This window comes from Macaca fascicularis, chromosome 19 (assembly GCF_037993035.2).
Source record: "Macaca fascicularis isolate 582-1 chromosome 19, T2T-MFA8v1.1".
Taxonomy (NCBI): Eukaryota; Metazoa; Chordata; class Mammalia; order Primates; family Cercopithecidae; genus Macaca; species Macaca fascicularis.
The window spans coordinates 22,456,142-22,479,510 of NC_088393.1; the positions used below are offsets into that span (position 1 = coordinate 22,456,142).

The 23,369-nt window shown below is 45.5% G+C and overlaps 1 long non-coding RNA gene across 3 annotated transcripts; it reads right to left on the reverse strand.

The window, feature by feature from the left end:
- Positions 1–5,073: 5,073 nt before the first annotated feature.
- LOC135968587 (uncharacterized) lies at positions 5,074–21,436 on the reverse strand. 3 transcript variants are annotated; one of them, XR_010583486.1, is made up of 4 exons: positions 21,156–21,436; positions 20,861–20,969; positions 18,264–18,332; positions 5,074–5,875 (listed from the first exon to the last, which is right to left on the reverse strand). It is a non-coding gene; the product is annotated as an uncharacterized lncRNA (long non-coding RNA). The 3 variants fall into 3 exon arrangements; XR_010583487.1 differs by having other exon boundaries at positions 18,264–18,400; XR_012428645.1 differs by lacking the exon at positions 18,264–18,332.
- Between the last annotated feature and the right edge of the window lie 1,933 nt (positions 21,437–23,369).

A 23,369-nucleotide genomic window follows, 5' to 3' on the forward strand; every position in this document is an offset into this window, starting at 1 on the left:
TTCAGGACCTCAACAGTGGTCTTTGTCCATGTGTTATAGTGACAATAGTAACTGTTGTCTGGGATTGCATACAAGAATAAAAATCTCATCTGTGTCCTGGACCACATTATAGTTCACAATGTTACCTCTGGGAAAGGCTAAGAAATGAGAGTAACATCACCTGAATTCTTTACCTGGAATATGTCTCAATCTGCCTGTGGGCAAGGCCCAGGCTGGAGAATCAGATCACTTGTATGCAGGGCCTAGTGACATATTATAATATTTTCTCTAGGCACAGCTCAGGCAGGAAAGTCACAACATTTGGGTGCTGGGCTCAGAGATATGCCACAATCCCTATTTTGGGCATGTCTCCTGCAACACAGAAGAGGCACATTATGTAGAAAATTGGTTCAAAGATTTGTCACTATGTCCCCTTTAGGTGGTGCACAGGCAAGTGAGGAGAGTCACATCACCCAGATAATGGGCCTAGCAATATATCACAATGCTCCCTGATGGACGGGCAAAGACAAGAAAGTCACATAACCTAGGTGAGAAAACCTGACATATGTCACAATGCATGCTATGAGTAGGGATCATGGAAAAGGGGAGAATCACATAACCTAGGAGTTGCACCAAGATATATGTCATAATCTCCCCAGGGCCTAGGGTTGATTAGGGGCAGGGCCTAGGCATGAGATGAGAGTCACATCATGTAAATGCTGGGCCTAGCGATATGTCACAATCTCCACTGTGTACAGGTCCCAGAATAAAGAGTCATACATCTACATGTTGGGACCAAAGATATGTATCAATGACACTTGTGGGCAGGGACCAGGCAGGAGAGCCACAGCACCTGGGTGCTGGGCCCAGTGATATGTCACAATGTCTTCCATAGGTAAAACTCAGGTAACAGAGAAGACTTACATAAAATAGTTGATGGGCCCAGAGATATTTCACAATACCCCACTGTGAACAGGGTCCAGGCAAGAGACTCATATCAACTTTGTGCTGGGCCACTATCTTTTGTGTGAGCAAATCATAGGAAAAAGGGGAGCATTGGCTGGACACGGTGGCTCATGCTCGTAATCCCAGCACTTTGGGAGGCTGAAGCGGGTGGATTACCTGAGATCAGGAGTTCGAAGCCAGCCTGACCAACAAGGTGAAGCCTCATCTGTACTAAAAACACAAAATACCAAGTGTGGTGGCAGGCACCTGTAGTCCCAACTGCTCAGCAAGCTGAGACAGAAGAATTGCTTGAACCCAGGAGGTGGAGGTTGCAGTGAGCCAAGATCGTGCCACTGCACTCTAGCCTGGGTGACAGAGTGAGACTCCATCTCAAAAAAAAAAAAAAAAAAAAAAGAGAAGTATCACATCAGCTGAGTGCTGAGGCCAGATATGTCACAATCCCCCTGTGAGCAGAATCCATGCAGAAGAAGAGAGTCAACATACATGGGTGACGGCACAGAGATATTTCATAATGTCCCCTGTAGGAACGGCACAGGCAGAAGTGTAACATCACTTGAGTGTTGGACAGTGCAATATGTCAAAATAACCAATGTGGTCAGGGCACAGGCAGAAATCACATAACCTGGGTGCAGGGCCTCACAGTGCATCACAATGCCCTCTATGGGCAGAGCCAAGGCAGGAGAATAGGTCATATCTGCTAAGTGCTTGGTCAAGTGATATGTCATAATCCCTACTGGGAGCTGGACCAAGGTTGGGAAGTCAAGTCACTCAGATTCTGGGCACACATCAGAATCACACCTACCGGAAAGTCCTGAAATGAAATTAACAATCCCATACATGTCCCAGTTTCAGGTATTGTAAGAGTTAACACCTTCTGTAGGTTTGGTTTAAGTACCTGGTTAAGTCACAATATCAACAATGGACAGGATTTGTACAAAAAAGACCCAATCCCTCCTGAAGATCCCTCCTGAAGACTGTGTCCCCTTATTGAAGCCACAGCCTCACAGCTCTGGAGAATCTTGGTCTGAGAGTAACCAACCCACCTATGGATCAGATCCACATGTAAGAGTTAATTCTTCAACTTTCCATTGCCTCTGAGTGGGAGATTCAGAGCCTCAACAGTGGACTGTGCTCATGTGGAAGGATGATAATCTTTACTATTGGCCACCTGTGCATAAGAGTGTCACAATATTACCTGTGTGCTGGGCCCTGTGAGGACAGTCTCTGCCATTCAAGGGCTTTATTTGCTATGCATGGGGGTCAGAATTTGCTCTGAGACCTCCATGCTGGTATGAACCCTTGATTGTACCCGCGGCCCTAAAGCCCACGTATGAGAGTCAACATCTCTTTAATTGACTTTGTCCAGAGAGGAGATTCCTCAACTGCCTATGAGATGGTTTTAGAAATGAGTCACCATTTCAATTGTGGTCGGATATGTACATATGACAGTCACAATTCCAACTGTAAACTGCATCCATGTATGAAGTTCAAGACCTCATCAGTACACCGTGTCCTTTCGTGAATGCAACAATCCTAATAATTGGGGTGGTGTGTTCACAAGAAAAACAATCTCACCTGTGTGCTGGGCCCTGTGATGACACTCTCTGTATCACCTGAGGGCTTTATACAGCATGTGAGGGAGTGGAAATTCTCTATGACCTTCCTACAAAAAGGAGACCCAGGATCTTACCCATTTCTCTAAGCTTAGTTATAAGAGACAGTATCTCTCCTGGTGACTGGTATGAGAGTCACTATTGCACCTGTAAGCCAGGCCAAGATGTGTGATGCAATCCCATTTGTCAGTAGACAGTGAGCAGGATGGTCACATCACCTGAGTGCTGGGAAAGGGTTATGTCACAATCATTTTTGAGGCCAGGAACCAGTGATAAAAGAAACATCACCTTAGTGCTAGGCCAAGGGATATGTTCCACTGTTTTCTGTGGGCAAGGTGCAGGCAAAAGAAACTCATCACCTTCTTGCTGGGCCCAGTGATACGTCACAATTTTCCCTGTGGGCAAAGTGGAGGGTAAAAACGAGGGTCATATATCTTAGGTCATGAATACAGAGATACATCATAAGGCCTCCTGTGGGCAGGCCACAGGTAGAAATCACCAATTTCCTAGGTGTTGGAGCCCACAATATATCAAAATACACAATGTATGCAGGGCCCAGGCAGGAGAGAAGAGTCACATAACTTAGGTACTGAGCCTAGCAATACATCCCAGTTTCTTTTTGGACAGAACCCAAAAGATAGAAGAATTTTATTACCCAGCTGTTGGGTGTAGCTGTACGTCAAAATATTCCCTGAAGGGAGAGATCAGGGAGGAGTGTAACCTCACCTATGTGAGAAGCTCAGAGATGTTGCCAATTCTGTGTAAGGTAAAGGAATAAGAGAAGAGTCAGGTTTCCTAGAAACTGGGCTAGATTATATGTCACAATTACCCGAGTGGGCAGGACTCTCATGAGAAGACAGTCACATCGAGTAGCTGATGAACTAAACAATGCATCACAATTCCCACTGTGTACTGGTCCCAGAAAGAAGAGGAGAGTCCCATCATCTAGGTGATGGGCCCAGAAATATGCCATAGGCATCTGGGCAAGCAACAGGCAGAAGTATCTCAGCATATCTGTGGTAGGCCCGGTAGTAAGTTACTCTCCTTTCTATGGGCATGACCCAGGCAGAAGAAGTCACATCGCCTAGGTGCTGGGCCCAGATATATATATCACAATATCTTTTGTGGAAAAAGACCAGGTAAAAGAAGAGACTCACATCAAACAGTTGATGGGTCTAGAGATACGTTACAATCTGTCTGTGGGTAGGGTCTGGGCAGGAGACTCAGTCACTGTGGTCCTGGGCACAGCACTATGTAAAAATGCTTTATTTTGGAAGAGTCAAGACAGAAGAATATCACCTGTCTGTTAGCTCAGGGACATGCCACAAAATCCCCTTGGTTTCAAACCAAACCTTGAAAGAAGAGTAGAGTAACGTCAGCTGGGTGCTGGTCCCCATTATTTGTCAAAATTCTTCTTTTGAGCAGAAATTGGTAGAAGATGATTATCAAAACACAAAGTTGATTGGTGCGTAGATATGTCATAAAAACCTTGTAGGCAGGGCCAGGCAAGAGAGTTGCATCACCTGGGTATTGGACACAGCAACATGGCAAAATGGCCCATATGGGCAGGGCACAGGCAGGGGAGTCACATAACCTGAATGTGGTGCCAGTGATATGTGACAATGCCCCCTGTGGGCAACATGAAGACAGAAGAGACTCATGTTACCTGGGTGCAAGGCCAAGCAATATGTCACATGCTACCTTTTTGCAATGCTAAGGCAGGAGCATGCAGCTACATCACCTAATTGCTGGTTTCAGTGAAATTTTATAATTTCAGCTGTGGGCTGGGCCCAGGGAGTAGAGTTAAATCACTGAGGTGACGGGCAGAATCTAGGTCACAATCACACCTACAGGAATGTCCAGGTATGAGATTAACAATCCCATATATGTCTAGGTTCTAGGTGTAAGATTCAATAGCTCATGTAGGTTGGGCCTAAGTAAAGGAGTCACAATCTAGATGGTCGAATAATCTGTCCATTAGACCCTTAATTCCTCGTGTGGACTGTATCTCCTTAGTGAAGTCACAGCCTCAGAGTTGTGTTGAATCTGAGAGTCACCAACCCACCTGAGAAAGGAATCCAGGTATGATAGTCAATTTTCTAACTTTTGACTACCTCCAAGTCTGAGATTCAGAAGCTCAATCATTGGCTGTTTTCATGAGACAGAATGACAGTCTTTACTGTTGACTGGGTGTGCATAAGAGTCTCACAATGTCACCTGTGTGCTAGGCTCTGTTGGAACACTTTCTGCATCACCTAAGGGGTTTACAGAGTGTGCATAAAAGTCACAGTCTGCTCTGAGGCCTTTCTGCTTGTATGTACACCATGATTCTATCCGTGACCCTAAGTTCAGGTGTGAGCATAGTTGGCAGGGTCAGATTAGAGAGTCCTCACTCTCTAGTCGGCAGGGTCTAGATTGGAGAGTCTTCACCTGTCTATGCACTGCATTTATTAATGAGTCACCACCTTAATTGTGGCCAAATGTTAATATATGACAGTAACAATTCCAACTTTGAACTGTGTCCACCTGTGAGATTCAGGAGCTCACTAGTTGTCTTTTGCCATGTGTGGGGGTGACAATCCTAAGAGTTGGCAGTTTCTGCATCTTAGAAACAATCTCACCTGTGTGCTAAACCCTGTGAAGACACTCTTTGTGCCACCCAAAAGGTTTACGAAACACATCAAAGATTGGTAAGACTTTTTTTTTTTTTTTTTGAGAAGGAGCCTCATCTCACGCTGTCACCCAGGCTGGAGGGCAATGGCATGGCCTTGGCTCACTGCAACCTCTGCCTCCTGGGTTCAAGTGATTCTCCCACCTCAGCCTCTTGAGTAGCTGGGACTACAGGTACATGCCACCACACCCAGCTAATTTTTGTATTTTCGGTAGAGACTGAGTTTCACTATGTTGGCCAGACTGGTCTCCAACTCCTAACCTCGTGATCCACCCACCTTGGCCTCCCAAAGTGCTGGGAATACAGGCATGAGCCACTGTGCCCAGTCAGATTGGTAATTCTTTATGACATTCATACAAAGAGGGGGCCCAGGATCTTACTTGTTTCCCTAGGCTACAATACAAAAGACACTATCTCCCCTATTGGCTGATTCCAGGTATGGGAATCATCATAGCACCTATGAGTTGGGCCAGGATATTTGTCACAATTCCATCTATAAATAGAAAACGAGCAGAAGAGTCACATCACCTGGGTGCTGTATGAGGGATGTCATAGTATTTCCTGGAAGCAGGGCACAGGCAGAAGAGTCACATAATCTGGTGGCTGAGCCCAGTGATATTTCACAATGCTCACTGTGGGAAAAGACCTGCCAGAAAAGACACATCACCTGGTTACTGGGTGCAGCGATATGTCACAATCTTCTCTATGTGCAGGCTGCAGGCAGAAAAAGAGTCACATCACTTTGGTGATACATGCAAACATATGTCACAAGGCCGCCTATGGGCAGGGCTTATTCAGTAACCTCTGATCCAGTCCTATAGGTGTTGGGTCCAGTGACATGTCACAACACCAAAGATATGCATGGCTCAGCAAAACAAAAGATTTACATCATCTAGCTGCTGGATCCAGTGATATGTCACAATCCTCTTCTTTGGCATGGCTCAGGAAGAAGTAGAGAGTCACATCACCTAGGTGTAGTAGAGAGTCACATCACCAAGCCATATGTCACAACACACAGTAAATGCAGGGCTCATGAAAATAGGAGAGACAAATCTCTGAGGTGCTGGAAACAGTGATACATCACAATTTCTCCTTTGTCAGAGCCACATCACCTAGGTGCTTGGTCCAGTAATATGTCACAATTCCCTTGAGAGGTGAGCCCAGGCAAGAGAGTCACATCATTTAGGTGAGAACCCCACAGATGGGTCACTATTTTCTCTGTGAATAGGGCTCAGGGAGAAAAGGATAGTCACATCATTTAAATGACAGGCCCAGAGGTAGATTACAATGGCTCCTGGGTACAAAAACCAGGCAGAAGAATTATATCACATGTGTGTTGGGCCCAGTGATAAGTCACTTCCCCTTGTGTGGGCATGGCTTCAGCAGGAGAGAAGAGTCACATCACCAAGATTCTGGTTCCAGAGATATGTCGTAATCTCTCCTGTTGACAAAGCATGAGTAGGAGAGGAGGGTCAAATGAAGCAGTTGATGGACCCAGAGATATGTCACAATGCCTCCCATAGGCAGAGTACAAGCAGGTACCTCCCAATTCTTTAGGTGTTGTGGTCAGGGACATGTCACAATACTTAAAAAATGCAGAACCCAGGCAATAAAAGAGAGTCACATCACCTAGGTGCTAGGTTCAGTGATATGTCACAATCCCTAATTCAAGACGGCTCAGGGAAATAAAAAGAGTCACATAACTAAGGTGATAAATGTAAAGATATGTCATAATACTCCTGTGGGCAGAGTCCATTTAGCAGAGTCACATTACCTTGATGTTGGACCCAGCCATATATCACAATACACAGCATACCCAGGGCTCAAGCAGGGAAGAAAAATCACATGATCTAGTTGCTGCATTTGATGATATGTCACAATCACTTGTTTTTGCAGAGCCCAGACAGAAAAGAAGAGTCACATCTCCTAGTTGATGGATGCAGAGATAAGGCAAAAGGCTCCTTGTGGGCAGGACCCAGGCAGAAGGCTCTCACGCCCTAGGTGTTTGTCTCAGACATATGTCACACTACCAAATATAAGCAGGGCTCAGGCAAACAAGGAGTTTAATGATATGTTACAATCCCCACTCTTGGCAGGGACAGGACGCACACACACACAAACAAAGGCACATCACCTAGGTGATTAAAAAAACAAACAAAAAGATATGTCATAATACCCCCTGTAGGCAGGGCCCATGCAGAAGAGTCTCATCACCTAGGTTTTAGACCCAGTTATTTGTCACAATACACAATTTATGCAAGACTCACACAAAAGAGGAAAGTCACATAATGTAGGTGCTGGGTTCAGTGATACATTATAATCCCTCCTTGGGTAGAGTCCAAGCAGTAGAAAAGAGTTACATTACCTGGGTACTTGGACCAGGAATTTGTCACAATACCTCCCGAGGAAAGAGTCCAGGAAGGGGAGTCACATCACCTAATTGAGGGGCTCAAAGATATATTTCCCAGAGCTCCTTGTGGGTAGAGCTGAGGATAATCAAAAGAGTCACACAACCTAGGGGCTGGGCTCAGCTATATGTCACAACTTCCCTAGGTGCAAGTCTCTGGTATGAGGAAGAGTCACATCACGTAGGTGCTGGGCCAAGCAATATGTTACAATCCCCACTGTAGGAAGGTCTCAGGAAAATAGAAGAGTCACATTATCTGGTTGATCAGCACAGGAACATATCACAATTACCCTAGACTGAAGTGTTACATCCCCTGTGTGTGAAGTCCAGTGATAAGCCACTCTTCCTTTTCTGCACAGGGTTTAAGCAAAAGATGAAAGTCACATCACCTAGCCGCTGAGCTTACAGAATTGTCTCAAGCCCTCCTACGGTCAAAGCCTATTTAAGAGACAAGAATTATATTAGCTGCTCTGCCTATGGAGCAGCCATTTTTTTGTTTGTTTGTTTCTTTACTTCTCTAATAAACTTGCTTTTGTTTTACTGCATGGACTCACCCTGACTTCTTGGGGTCTGGGTCAAAAGCCCTTTTCAGTAACAGCTTTCTGGCAAACTATAAAGGGACCATACTGAGGAGAAAACTTAACTGAAGGAAATAAACTGCAGCACTAATTAGCCAACTTTGGGTAAGTAGTGGGGTACACTTTACCAGGGTAAAAAATGGGATTGGGTTACAGGCCCAACATGGAAGAGTTACAGTCTCTCCTAAGACATACTGGGTTAAAGATCTCTCTTAATAAAAAGTTTGAGGCCTAAGTTAGGAAGCTTCGAGTCCTTTCTAAGATTTAGGGTGTTGGCTGGGCATAGTGGTTCACATCTGTAATCCCAGCACTTTGGGAAGCCGAGGCAGGCAGATCACCTGAGGTCAGGAGTTCGAGACCCACCTGAACAACATGTAGAAACCCATCTCTACTAAAAATACAAAAACTAGCTAGGCGTGGTGACACATACCTGTAATCCTAGCTACTCGGGAGGCTGAGGTGGGAGAATCACTTGAACATGGGAAGCGGAGATCACTTAAATGCAGTTAACCAAGGTCGTGCCATTGCACTCCAGTCTGGGCAACAACAGGGAAACTCTGGCTCAAAAAAAAAAAAAAAAAAAAAAATTTAGGCGGTTAGAGGCCCCTCTCAGTAATGTCACTCTTGGTTAAAAATAGATGAAGCAGGCCAGGCGCTGTGGCTCATGCCTGTAATCCCAGTTACTCAGGAGGCTGAGGCAGGAGAATGTCTTGAACCCGGGAGGCAGAGGTTGCAGTGAGCCAAGCTCGTGCCACTACACTCTGTAGATTAATTTTCCCTGTGCTCTTTGCTGACAGTTGTGCGTGACAGGCTTAGGCACGTACAGGATCATGAGACATGGGGAGCTTCTACTCTCAAAAGGGGAAACTTGAAAGCTAGTGAAATTGCTGGAAATTTCCTGAGAAATTTGCGACTGAGAAGTCGCCGCCTGAATTTCTCAGTGTCGCTGCAATGGGTGGGTCTTTCACTGGCACCCCTGAGAGCCTCCCTTTCCCCAACCTGCCTCAGGCAATGCTTTTCTTTCCTTCTATCCTCTTTCTTTCTTATCTTTTCGGTTATTCAGGGCAACTGTCCTTTGTTTTTTTGTTTGTTTTGAAACGGAGTTTCCCTGTTATTGCCCAGGCTGAAGTGCAATGGGGCAATCTTAGCTCACCACAACCTCCGCCTACCGGGTTCAAGCGATTCTCCTGACTTAGCCTCCCAAGTAGCTGGGACTACAGGAATTTGCCACCACGCCCGGCTAATTTTTGGTTTTTTTTTTTTTTTTTTTTTTTTTTTTTTTTTTTTTTTGAGGTGGAGTTTCACTCTTGTTGCCCAGGCTGCAGTGCAATGGCACGATCTCGGCTCACCGCAACCTCCGCCTCCCAGGTTCAAGCAATTCTCCTGCTTCAGCCTCCCTAGTAGCTGGGATTATAGGCATGTGCCACCAGGCCCAGCTAATTTTGTATTTTTAGTAGAGACGGGGTTTCTCCATGTTGGTCAGGCTGGTCTGGAACTCCCGACCTCAAGTGATCCACCCGCCTCGGCCTCCCAAAGTGCTTGGATTACAGGCATGAGCCACTGCGCCCGGCCTAATTTTTGTATTTTTTAGTAAAGACAGGGTTTCACCATGTTAGCCAGGCTGTTCTCGAACTCCTGACCTCAAGTGATCTGCCCATCTTGGCCTCCCAAAGTGCTGGGATTACAGGCGTGAGCCATCGCACCCGGTCATGTGTGATATTTGTATATGAAAGAGTTCTGATTAATTGACTTAAGAATAATAAATGCTTGGCCCGGCGCGGTGGCTCACGCCTGTAATCCCAGCGCTTTGGGAGGCCGAGACGGGTGGATCACAAGGTCAGGAGATCGAGACCACGGTGAAACCCCGTCTCTACTAAAAATACAAAAAATTAGCCAGGCGCGGTTGTGGGCGCCTGTAGTCCCAGCTACTCGGGAGGCTGAGGCAGGAGAATGGCGTGAACCCGGGAGGCGGAGCTTGCAGTGAGCCGAGATCGCGCCACTGCACTCCAGCCTGGGCGACAGAGCGAGACTCCGTCTCAAAAAAAAAAAAAAAAAAAAAAAAAAGAATAATAAATGCTTAAGTCTAACTTTTTTTCAGAAAAGGAACAAACGTAATGCCTTTTAGTTCATGTGACATAAGTAATCTTTGGGAAATAAAAGCAGTTTTACATGCAAGGTGTGTAAGAAAAGTAGAATGTGGCCTGGCACGGTGGCTCAAGCCTGTAATCCCAGCACTTTGGGAGGCCGAGACGGGCGAATCACGAGGTCAGGAGATTGAGACCATCCTGGCTAACACGGTGAAACCCCGTCACTACTAAAAATACAAGAAAATTAGCCGAGCGAGGTGGTGGGCGCCTGTAGTCCCAGCTACTCGGGAGGCTGAGGCAGGAGAATGGCGTGAACCCGGGGGTGCGGAGCTTGCAGTGAGTCGAGATCGCGCCACTGCACTCCAGCCTGGGGCACAGAGCAAGACTCCGTCTCAAAAAAAAAAAAAAAGAAAAAGAAAAGAAAAGTAGAATGTGCTTTTGGTAAATGATTATAAGATGGCATAAAAATGTTAATTTTTTTGGCCTAGTTTAGAGGACTGAAGAGTTGTTTTAAGTTAAGTTAGGATTGAGCTGAAGGTTTGAGCAAGTTGTGGAAGGTTTGTAAAAAATTAATCTTGTAAAAAAAATTCTGGGGCCGGGCACGGTGGCTCAAGCCTGTAATCCCAGCACTTTGGGAGGCCAAGATGTGTGGATCACGAGGTCAGGAGATCGAGACTATCCTGGCTAACATGGTGAAACCCCGTCTCCACTAAAAAACAGAAAAAACTAGCCGGGCGAGGTGGCGGGCGTCTGTAGTCCCAGCTACTCGGGAGGCTGAGGCAGGAGAATGGCCTAAACCCGGGAGGCGGAGCTTGCAGTGAGCTGAGATCCGGCCACTGCACTCCAGCCTGGGCGACAGAGCGAGACTCTGTCTCAAAAAAAAAAAAAAAAAAAAAAATTCTGTGTGTGAACATATTGGCTAAAGTTAAAGAGATATTATGCAGTTCTTTTTGTTGTTGTTTGAGACGGAGTTTCGTTCTTGTTTCCCAGGCTGGAGTGCAGTGGTGCAATCTCAGCTCACCACAACCTCCGCCTCCCAGGTTCAAGTAATTCTCCTGCCTCAGCCTCCCTAGTAGCTGGGATTACAGGCATGGGCCACCACGCCGGGCTAATTTTGTATTTTTAGTAGAGATGGGGTTTCTCCATATTGGTCAGCCTGGTCTCGAACTCCCAACCTCACGTGATCCACCTGCCTCAGCCTCCCAAAGTGCTGGGCTTATAGGCCTGAGCCACCGCACCTGGCCTGTATTCAGTTTTTTTTTTTTAAATAAATTAAACATTGGAATTTAAGTACAACAGGTGTTTTGTTTTGTTTTGTTTTTAAAGCACAGATCTGTTCCTTAACAAAAATTGTAGAGAATTATTAAAAGTTTACGAGAATCTTGCCTTACGGTCAAACTGATTAAGATTGGATAAATCTGTATATAAGAATTTTTTTTTATTTTTTATTTATTTTTTGAGATGGAGTCTCGTTCTGCTGCCCAGGCTGGAGTGCAGTGGCTTTATCTCCGCTCACTGCAAGCTCTGCCTCACAGGTTCACACCATTCTCCTGCCTCAGCCTCCCGAGTAGCTGGGACTACAGGTGCCTGCCACCATGCCCAGCTAATTTTTTGTATTTTTAGTAGAGACGGGGTTTCACCATGTTAGCCAGGATGGTCTCGATCTCCTGACCTCGTGATCCGCCCGTCTCGGCCTCCCAAAGTGCTGGGATTACAGGCGTGAGCCACTGCACCCGGCCAAGATTTTATGAAAAACTTGTTTTGGCTGGGTGCAGTAGTAGAGGGAAGCTCAGGAGGGAGGCTCGGGAGGCTGAGGCAGGAGAATTGCTTGAGCCCTGGAAGTGGAGGTTTCAGTGAGCCGAGATCTAGCCACTGCACTCCCAGCCTGGTTGACAAAAGCAAAACTCCATCTCAAAAAGAAAAAAAAAAAAAAAGTGGGTTTAACCCCAATAGTACACTCATTCGAAAGTGAAATGTAGGCTTTCTCTTTTAAACAAGATTTTTATATTACATTTTGAAAAATGAACAATTTTGTGTGCCTTTTGAATAAACTACAAGAAAAATAAGACAGGAGACAAATGGTTTTTCTTTTTGTTGGTGGGGTTTTTGTTTGTTTGTTTTTCGTTTGTTTTTGTCATTGTTTGTTTGTTTTTGAGATGGACTGTAGCTCCATCGCCCAGGCTGAAGTTCTGATCTTGGCTCACTGCAATGTCTGCCTCCTGGGTTAAAGCAATTATCCTGCCTCAGCCTCCTGAATAGCTGGGATTACAGGCAAGTACCACCACACACAGCTAATTTTTCTATTTTTAGTAGAAACAAAGTTTGGGGCCAGGGGGGTGGCCCACGCTTATAATCCCAGCACTTTGGGAGGCCGAGGTGGGCAAATCATGAGGTCAGGAGTTCAAGACCAGCCTGACCAACATGGAGAAACCCCGTCTCTACTAACAATACAAAAATTAGCTGGGTGTGGTGGCATGCATCTGTAATATCAGCTACTCGGGAGGTTGAGGCAGGAGAATCGCTTGATCCTGGGAGGCAGAGGTTGCAGTGAGACAAGATCGAGCCATTACACTCCAGTCTGGGTGACAAAGCAAGATTCCATCTCAAAAAAAAAAAAAAGGAAAAAAAAAGGGAAGGGGAGGGGAGGGGAGGGGAGGTGAAGGGAAGGGAAAGGGACAGGGTTTCATCATGTTGGCCAGGCTGGTCTTAAATTCCTGGCCTCAAGTGATCTGCCTTTGTATTTCTAGTAGAGATGGAGTTTCCCTATGTTGGCCAGGCTGGTCTTAAATTCCTGGCCTCAAGCAGTCCAACCAACTGGACCTTCCAAAGTGCTGAGATTACATGCATGAGCCACCACACCTGACCTCATCTTGGCTAAAAGAATGACATATGGTGACCTGGAATTTGATTTCATACTATCAAGTGTTTTAAACCTTTGATAGTTGACAAACTTTTCAATATTAAATTACAAATTTTGTCTTTTTCTGACGTAGTTAATCTTTTAAATATTAGGTTACCTAAAGTCCCCAAGTGACATATTCAGCTTATTTGGTATTAAAATCATGCAGGATGTATTGTCAAATATGAAATGGTGGTTGGCTTTCTTTAGGTTATATCAGTATAAATATGTTGTTGGTGAGTGTCCCAAAATTATGGAAAACTGTAAATCTGATGTGATTTAGTGTGTTATTAATAATTATAATTTTTATGTCAAATAGTTGTATCCCACAGGAGTAAGCAAAATTTCTAGTCAATTGTGGCTTTAATAATGGCTCTCTAGTTGGGCATGGTGGCTCACGCCTATAATCCCAGCACTTTGGGAGGCCCAGGTGGATGGATCACCTGAGGTCAGGAGTTTGAGACCAGCCTGGCCAACATGGTGCAACCCTGTGTCTACTGGGAAAAAAAAAAAAAAAAAAAAGTTAGCCTGGCCTGGTAGCAGACGCCTGTAATCCCAGCTACTCCCGAGGCTGAGGCAGGAGAATTGCTTGAACCCAGGAGACAGAACTTTCAGTGAGCCGAGATTGTGCAATTGCACTCCAGCCTGGGGACAGAGCAAGGTGAGGCTCCATCTCTAAATAAATAAATAAATAAATAAATAAATAAATAACAGCTGTCCTAAGACTTTTTGTCACCCATAAACGATTGCTGTCTTGATTTGATCCTCTTCAAGAGATGATTTATAGTCTGCTATAGAAATTTGCCAGGTGCTTTTAAATGCAGGTTTCTGATAACTTTGGAGACTGCAACATTAGAACAGAGGAAAAATTTTCAGGACTGTCACGGAGAGCTGAAATGTTAATGAATATCAAGCAGAAAAGGAGTTTATGGCATGAACTGAATTAATAGAAGACAAAAGTAATATTTTTTTACCTTTTTCTTAAAATGCTGCAAATCCTTTTTTTTGTTTTTCAGAGTCAAAATATTTTTAGCTATTTACAGTTTTTAACAACTGAGGAATGTATACTTCTGTAAAAAAAATTCGGAGCATATTTGTTTTTCTCCACCTGATTTCTCCAGAATGTGGAAATCTATTATTTTTTTTATTTATGGAAATATAGTTATTTGCATATGTGCCATAAGCATGTTTTCTTTTGCAACAGGGCACAATTGGAGACACTGATAATTTCATGAAGACTTTGACTGGAATGGAGTGCTTTCCTTGAAGAAATCCTACTGAATTTGTAGAGTCAATATAAGCCTTTTGGGAAAGCTGGCCTCCGACTTTGCGCAGTCCCTATGCAGGGTTCCTGACCCGTGGTAAGTATAAGAAATGTTTTTTCTTTCTTTCTTTTCTTTCTTTTCCCTTCCTTCCTTCCTTCCTTCCTTCCTTCCTTCCTTCCTTCCTTCCTTCCTTCCTTCCTTCCTTTCTTCCTTCCTCCCTCCCTCCCTCCCTCCCTCCCTCTCTCTCTCTCTCTCTCTTTCTTTCTTTCTTTCTTTCTTTTTCAAACAGAGTTTCCATCACCCAGCCTGGGGACAATGGTGTGATTTCAACTCACTGCAACCTCTGCTTCCCAGGTTCCAGTGATCCTCCCACCCCAGCTGCCTGAGTAACTGAAACTACAGGTGCACGCCAGCACACTCAGCTAATATTAGTATTTCATGTCAAGATGAGTTTTCACCACGTTAACCAGGCTGGTCTCGAACTCCTGACCTCAGGTGATCCACTCACCTTGGTCTCCCATAGTGCTTGGGATTACAAGTGTGAGCCACCATGCCTGGCCAGGAATGTCTCTTTCTGACAGAACCAGGAGCCCGAAGTTATCTTGGGACCCCAAGAAGAGAGAAATTCACCCAACTCATAGGTATTTGATGGTACAGACCCATGGCTGGGCTTGGCTTTTAAAAAGTCTTTTCTGATAGTCCTTTAATGGAACGTAGTTACATCAAAGCCAATTTTTAAAACCTATGTGAAAAATAATTACTTTTGCTGCATTTTATACATCTAATCAGGCCAAATATAATACTAAAGCTTTTTATGCAAGAAAATCAGTTTTACCATGATTTGTCTTTAGTAGAAATGGAAAACTGGAGAGAGAAAAAAATTATGTTTCAAGAACTATGGTACACCTGTTATTAGACACTAGTCTCATTTGTTGTTTTTGAGTATTTTCCCTGCTATTTAGACTAATTCTGCTTATTCCTGTGAACACACCACTGATCTCTGACTGCAGCTGGAAAGAACCAAGAGAGATAGGTAATCTACAAATCTGGATCGGGGCCAGGTGCTCATGCCTGTAATCCCAGCACTTTGGTAGGCCAAGGTGGGTGGTCACAAGGTCAGGAGTCCGAGACCAGCCTGGCCAACATGGTGAAACTCTGTCTCTACTAAAACTACAAAAATTAGTCGGGCGTGGTGGCACATGACTGTAATCCCAGCTACTCGGGAGGCTGAGGCAGGAGAATCGCTTGAACCCAGAAGGCGGACTTGTAGTGAACCGAGATTGCACCACTGCACTCCAGCCTGGCCAACAGAGTGAGACTCCATCTCAAAAAAAACAAAAAAAACAAAAAAAAACAAAACTCCGGATCAGTATTCTAATTCTGAACACATATTGGAATCAGGTAGCAAACCCATAACAGCTTCGTTCCAACACTTGCCCTTATTTAGTTTACGTGGGATAATTTTACTTACTTTGCTTTACTGTTGTGGATTATATTGTTGTTGTGCTCTTTGTGTCGAAATGCAGCATAAGCTTGCTCAATGTTTTCTTAAATAGAACAATTTTGCAGATATCATCTTTTGTTAAGAACTCAAGAGTTATAAATGGCCCTTGTCATACTGATGCTTTCTCACCTGGCCGGGCATGGTGACTCACGCTTGTAATCCTAGCACTTTGGGAGGCCAAGACAAGTGGATCACCTGAGGTCAGGAGTTCAAGCTTGGCCAACATGGTGAAACCTTGTCTCTACTAAAAATACAAACATTAGCCAGGCATGGTGGCAGGTACCTGTAATCCCAGCTTCTCACAAGGCTAGAGGCAAGAGAATCGCTTGAATCCGGGAAGCAGAAGCAGCAGTGAGCCAAGATCATGCCACTGCATTCCGGCCTAGAGTGAGACTCTGTCTTAAAAAAAGAAAGAAAGAGGCCGGGCGCGGTGGCTCAAGCCTGTAATCCCAGCACTTTGGGAGGCCGAGACGGGCGGATCACGAGGTCAGGAGATCGAGACCAACCTGGCTAACACGGTGAAACCCCGTCTCTACTAAAAAATACAAAAAACTAGCCGGGCGCGGTGGTGGGCGCCTGTAGTCCCAACTACTCGGGAGGCTGAGGCAGGAGAATGGTGTGAACCCGGGAGGCGGAGCTTGCAGTGAGCTGAGATCCGGCCACTGCACTCCAGCCTGGGCGGCAGAGCGAGACTCCGTCTCAAAAAAAAAAAAAAAAAAAAAAAAAAAAAGAAAGAAAGAAAGAAAGAAAGAGAAAGAAAGAAAGAAAGAAAGAAAGAAAGAAAGAAAGAAAGAAAGAAAGAAAGAAAGAAAGAAAGAAAGAAAGAGAAGAGTCAAATCACCTCGGTGCTGGGCCCAGAGGTACTTCATAACCCCTCACTGGGCACAGCCAAAGCAGTAGAAAAAGTTACCTAACCTAGGTGCTGGGTACGGCAGTATGTCCCAATATCCCTTGAAAGAAGGGCGAGCCAGAGAGTAATATCACCCATGTGAGGGACCAAACGGTATGTTACAATGTCTTCTGTAGGCAGAGGACAGGGTGGAGGATTACATCACTTGTATGCTGAACTCAGCAATATGTCAAAACGGCCCATGTGGGCAAAACACAGGCAGGAGAGTCACATAACCTAAGTGCGAGGAGCCACAATATGTCAAAGTTGTCTCTATGGGCAGAACCAAGACATTGACTAAGTGCTGGGTGCAGCAAGATGTCACTACCCGGTCTGTGGGCTGAGCCCAGGCAGGAGCATAAAATTTCTCAAGTGCTAGGCTGAGGTATATGTCACAATCACAGCTGCAGGAAAGTCCAGAGATGAGATTAACCATCCTGAACATGTCTTGGTTCGAGGTATGAGAGGCACCACCTCCTGTATGTTGGGTCTAAGTATATAACTCACAATCTCAACAGTTTGCTGAATCCATCCGTAAGAGCCACAGACTGTGTCCCTTTAGTGGAGTCAAAGCCTTACAGATATGCTGGATCTTGGTCTTAGAGTCACCAACCCACCTGCAAACCAAATCCATATATGAATCAATTTTCCAACTTCAACGTTCTTTGGATGTAATATTCAGAACCTCAACAGTCAGCTGTGTTCGTGTGGAAGAATGACAATACTTACTGCCAGCTGGGTATATACACATGAGTGTCATAATCTCACCTCTGTGCCATGCTCTGCTAGGACACCCCGTGTGTGTGTGTGTGTGTGTGTGTGTGTATACATTATATATACATATATTTTATATATATAACGTGTGTGTGTATATATACACACATATATACACACATTAAAGTCACAGTATGCTCTGAGACCTTTGTGCATTTACAGACTCATGATCCTACCCGTGGCCCCAAACCCAGGAATAAGAGTCAACATCTCTCCATTGAACATGTCCAGGTAGAAAGGATCTAACTTGCCAGAATTAGAAATGAGTCACCATCCCAACTGTAGCTGGATGTTCACATATGACAGTCACAATCCAAACTGTGGGCTGTGTCAATGTATGAAATTCAGGACCTCCCCAATGGGCTCTGTCCATCTGTGAGGATGACAGTCTTAACAGTTGGTGGTTGTTTAGTGTGCCCTGTAATGACACTTTCTGTACCACTCAAGGGCTTTATATAATATGTAAAAGAATAGTAGTCCTTTACGACCTTAATACATAGAGAAGACCCACAATCTCTCTCATTTTCCTAAGTCTAGTTATGGGAGACAGTATCTCTTCTATTGGATGGTTTGAGGTATAAGAGCAATTAATGAACCTGTGAGCTGGGCAAAATATATGTCACAATTTTACCTGTGGGTAGGAAGTGAGCAGCAGATTCACATCACGTAGGTTTTTGGCAAAGATATGTCACAATGTTTCCTGAGGTCAGAAACCAGACAGAAGTCATATCACCCAGGTGCTCAGTCACAGATATATTACAATCCCCTCTGAAAGCAGAGCACAGGCAGCGGAGTCATTTCACCTGGGTGCTGAGCCCAGTGATATGTCAAAATGCTCTCTGTGGGCACAGCCTTGGCAGGAGAGACACATCATCTGGTGTCTGGGTCCGGCAATATATTACAGTATTTTCTGCGGGCAGGATGCAGGCAAAAGAGGAGAGTCACATCTCTTAGGTGATGGAGGAAGAGACATTTTACAAGGCTCCTCATGGGCAGGGCACATGCAGGAGCCTCCCATCCTCAAGGAATGATGCCCAGCTATATGTAACAATACCCAAGATATGCAGGGCCCAGGGAAAACAGAAGAGTAGCATCGCTTAGGTGCTGGGTTTAGTGATGTGTCAAATTCCCCCATTTTGTCAGGGCCCAAGCAGAAGACAAGAATCATGCCACCTAGGTGATGAATGAGCAGATACGTTATAATACCTCTGTAGGCAGGGCCCAAACAGATTTGCATCACAAAAGTGTTTGGTCCAGGCAGGAATGGAAAGTCACATCACCTAGGTGTTGAGCCCAGTGCCATATCACAATCTGTTCTTGGGCAGAGACCAAGAAAAGGAAAGTCACTTCCCCTGGGTTCTAGGGCCAGCGAAATGTCACAATGCCCTCTGTGAAAAGTGCTAAGGCAAAAGTATCGGCTCACATCACCTAGATGCTGGGTTCAGTGATATGCCACAATTTCACCTGTAGGACCTAGGCAGAAGGATCAGATCACTCAGGTGCTGGAAAGAGCTGTATGATACAATCACATATGCAAGAAGGTCTAAGAATGAGATTAACGATCCCACACATGTCCTGGTTCAAGGTACGAGAGTCAATACCTACTGTATGTTGTGTCTAATTACACGAGTCACCATCTCAAAGGTGAACTGGATCTGTGGATTAAATCCTCAATCCCTCCCATGAACTGTGTTCCCTTAGTGGAGTCAGAGGCTCACAGGTGTGCTGAATCTTGGTCTGAGAGTCACCAACCTGCCTGTGGACCAGATCCTTGTATGTGATTCAATTTTTCAACTTTCAGCTGCCTTTGGGTGTGAGGTTCAGAGTCTCAAAAGTTGACTGGGTTCACGTGGTAAAATGACAATGTTCACTGTAGTCAGGGTGTGCACAGGAGTGGCATAATCTCACCTGTGTGCTTGGCCCTTTTAGGACACTCTCTGTACTATCCTAGGGCTTTATATGGTTTGCATGAGAGTCGCAATCCAGCCTGAGATCTTCATGCTGGTATAAACCTGTGATTGTATCCGTGTCCCTAAGCCCAGTTATGACAGTCAACATCTCTCCGATTTTCTGGGTTCAGATAGGAGAGCCCTCATTTTCCTATGAGCTGCATTTAAAAATGTTTTGCTGGCCGGGCGCAGTGGCTCAAGCCTGTAATCCCAGCACTTTGAGAGGCCGAGACAGGCAGATCACGAGGTCAGATCAATACCATCCTGGCTAACACAGTGAAACCCCGTCTCTACTAAAAAATACAAAAAAATTAGCCAGGCGAGGTGGCGGGCGCCTGTAGTCCCAGCTGCTCCGGAGGCTGAGGCAGAAGAATGGCGTGAACCTGGGAGGCGGAGCTTGCAGTGAGCCCAGATAGTGCCACTGCACTCCAGCCTGGGCGACAGACTGAGACTCCATCTCAAAAAAAAAAAAAAAAAAAGTTTTGCTATCGCCAGATGCGGTGGCTCATGTCCGTAATCCCAGCACTTTGGGAGACTGAGGTGGGCGGATCACAAGGTCAGGAGATGGAGACCATCCTGGCTAATACAGTGAAACCACGTCTTACCAAAAATACAAAAAATTAGCCAGGCACGGTGGCGGGCACCTGTAGTCTCAGCTACTCAAGAGGCTGAGGCAGGAGAATGGCAGTACCTGGGAGGCAGAGCTTGCAGTGAGCAGAGATAGTGCCACTGCACTCCTGCACTCCAGCCTGGGTGACAGAGCAAGACTCCATCTCAAAAAAAAAAAAAAAAAGACCAACCAGTTTTACAATCCCAAATCTGGATGGATGGTCACTTATGACAGTCACAATTCCAACTGTGGACTGCATCCATGTGTGAGATTCACAACTGGGGTCTGTCCATCTGTGAGGGTCACAATTTTAACAGGTGCTTGGTTGTCCATACATGCAAGTCAATCTCACCTGTGTGCTGGGCTCTGTGATGGCACACTGTGTACAATCCAAAGACTTTATACCATAGGTGAGAGTGTGGTAATCCACTCTGACCTTCATAAAAATAGGAGACCTAGAATCTCATCCATTTTCCTAAGCCAAGCTATGAGAGACAGCATATCAACTACTGTCTGGTTTAAGATACGAGAGTCATCATCTCACCTGTGAGATGGGACATGTAACTTGGGAGTAGGTAGTGAGCAGGAGAGTCACATCACCTGGGTGCTTGGCCAGAGATTTGTACAATATTCCCTGATGGAAGGGACTAGGCAGGAGAGGAACATCACCTGGGTGCTGAGTCCAGTGATATGTCACGATGCTCCGTGTGGGCAAGGTTCAGGCAAAAGAAACACATCGTCTGTTCGGTAGGCCCAGCAATATGTTACAATCTTCTATCTATAAACAGAATGCAGGTAAAAGAAGACAGTCACATCTCTCAGGTAATGGATGCGGAGATACGTCACAAGGCCTTCTGTGAGCAGGGCCCATGCATGTGCCTCCCATCCCCTGTGTGTTGAGTCCAGTGATATGACACAATACCCAAATATTCAGGGCCCAGGCAAAATAGGAGTGTCACCTCACCTAGGTTCTGGGTCCAGTGATTTGTTACAATCCCCCTTTTTTTTGGCAGGGCCCGGGCAGAAGAGAAGAGGCACATCACCGAGGGGATGAATGAAAAAATATTTCATAATACCCCTGTAAATAGAACCCATGCAGAAGAGTCACATCAACTATGTGGTGGACGCAGACATGTCACAATACCCAATGTAGGCAGGGCCCAAACATAAGAGGAGAGTCACATCATCTAGGTGCTAGGACTGATAATACATCACAATCCTTCCTTGGGCAGAGTCTAAACAGTGAAGGAGAGTCATATCACCTATGTGCTGAGTCCAGCAATGTGTCACAATAACTCCTGAGGGAAGAGTCCAAGGAGTATTGTTACATCACCTGGGTGCTGGGGCAGGAATATATTGCAATCTTCCTTGAAAACAAAGACTAGGCAGGAGAATCACATGATCTAGTTTCTGGGACCAGCAATATGTCACAGTGCTTCCCAATGGAGTAGGCCCAGGCTGGAGAGACACATGACCTGGTTGCCAGACCCAGTCACAATCTCCCCTGAGGTCAGGGAACAGGCAGAAAAAAGACACAACCCCTACATGATAGATGCAGGGAAATCACAATAAACCCCTTCTAATCAGGGTCAAGGTAAAAGTCTCTTATCTTCTAGGTGTTGGACCCAGTAATATGTCACAATACCAAAAATATGCAAGGTCCAGGTAAAAGAGGAGAGTCACATCAGTGAGGTGCTGGGTCCAGTGATAAGTCACTATTACTCTTTCTGGCAGGGACCGGGCAGAAAATGTGAGTCACATCACTTAGGTGACTAACGACATGATAGGTAATAATGTCCCTGGGGGCGGAGCCCATACAGGAGAATCACATAACTCAGACATTGCACCCAGACACACGTCACAATAGCAATGTATGTATAGCCAAGGCAGAAGAGGAGAGTCACATAACCTAGGTGCTGGGCCCAGTGATAAATCAGTTTCTTACTGGGCAGAGCGCAAGTGGTAGAGAAGAGTCATATCTCCTAGTTGCTTGGTCTGAAAATATGTAACAATACCCCCTGAGGAGCGGGCTCAGGCAGGAGAGTCACATCACCTAGGTGATGAGCTCAGAGATATGTCACAATGCCTTCAGGTGAGTAGGGCTCGGGAAGAAAAGAAAAATTACATAAACTAGGTCCAGGGCCCAGCCATATGTAACGATAACCCCAGTGGGGAGCACCCAGGCATGACAAAAGAGTCACATCACGTAGGAGCTGGCTCTAGCAATATGTAGCAATCTCCAGTGTGGACAGGGCTGAAAAAAAGAATGACCACATCAGTCGTCAACCATGTAATGAACTCAGAAATATGTCAAAATTATTCCTGTGAGCAAAGACCAGGCAGAAGGATTACATCATGTGTGCTGGGCTTAGTAATAAGTCACTCTCTCCTCTGTGGGCATGGTTCAGGCAAAAGAAAAAAGTCACATTACCTAGGTGCTGGGCCCAGAGTGATGCCACAATCTCTTCTATGGAGAAAGCCCAGGAAAAGGAGAAGAGTCACGTCAAATAGTTGATGGGCCCAGAGATATGTCACAATGCCCCTTGCTAACAGGGTCCAGGCAGAAGACTCACATCTTCTTCGTGCTGGGATCAGCAGTGTTTCCAATGTTTTTGAGAGCAGGACCAAGGAAAGAGAGTAACATAACCTCGGTGTTGGGCCCAATGATACATCACAATGTCCCCTGTGGGCAAAAGAGAGGAATCACATTATCTAGGTGCTGGACCTGGCAGTCTGCTTCAATTCAATACCCTCTGTAAGCAGAGACTAGGCAGGAAAGGAGAGTCACATCACCGATGTAATGGGCACAGTGATATGTCAGAATACTGTCTGTAGGCAAGGCCTAGGCAAGAGGGTTACATCACCTGGGTGTTACACTCAACAATATGCCACAATGGCCCATGTAAGGCACAAGCAGGAGAGCCACATAACCTGGATATTGGGTGCAGTGACATGTCATAGTGCTCCCTATGGGCAGCGCCAAGTCAGGAGAATAGATTCCCATCACCTAGGTCCTGGGTTCAGCGATGTGTCACAATCCTATCTGTGGCCTGAGCCCAGGCAGGAGAGTCAAATCACTCAAGTGCTGGACAAAGGCGTATGTCACAAGCACAGCTGCAGGAAGGTCCATGAATGAGATGAACAATCCTGCACATGTCCAGGAGTCACAGTCTCAACC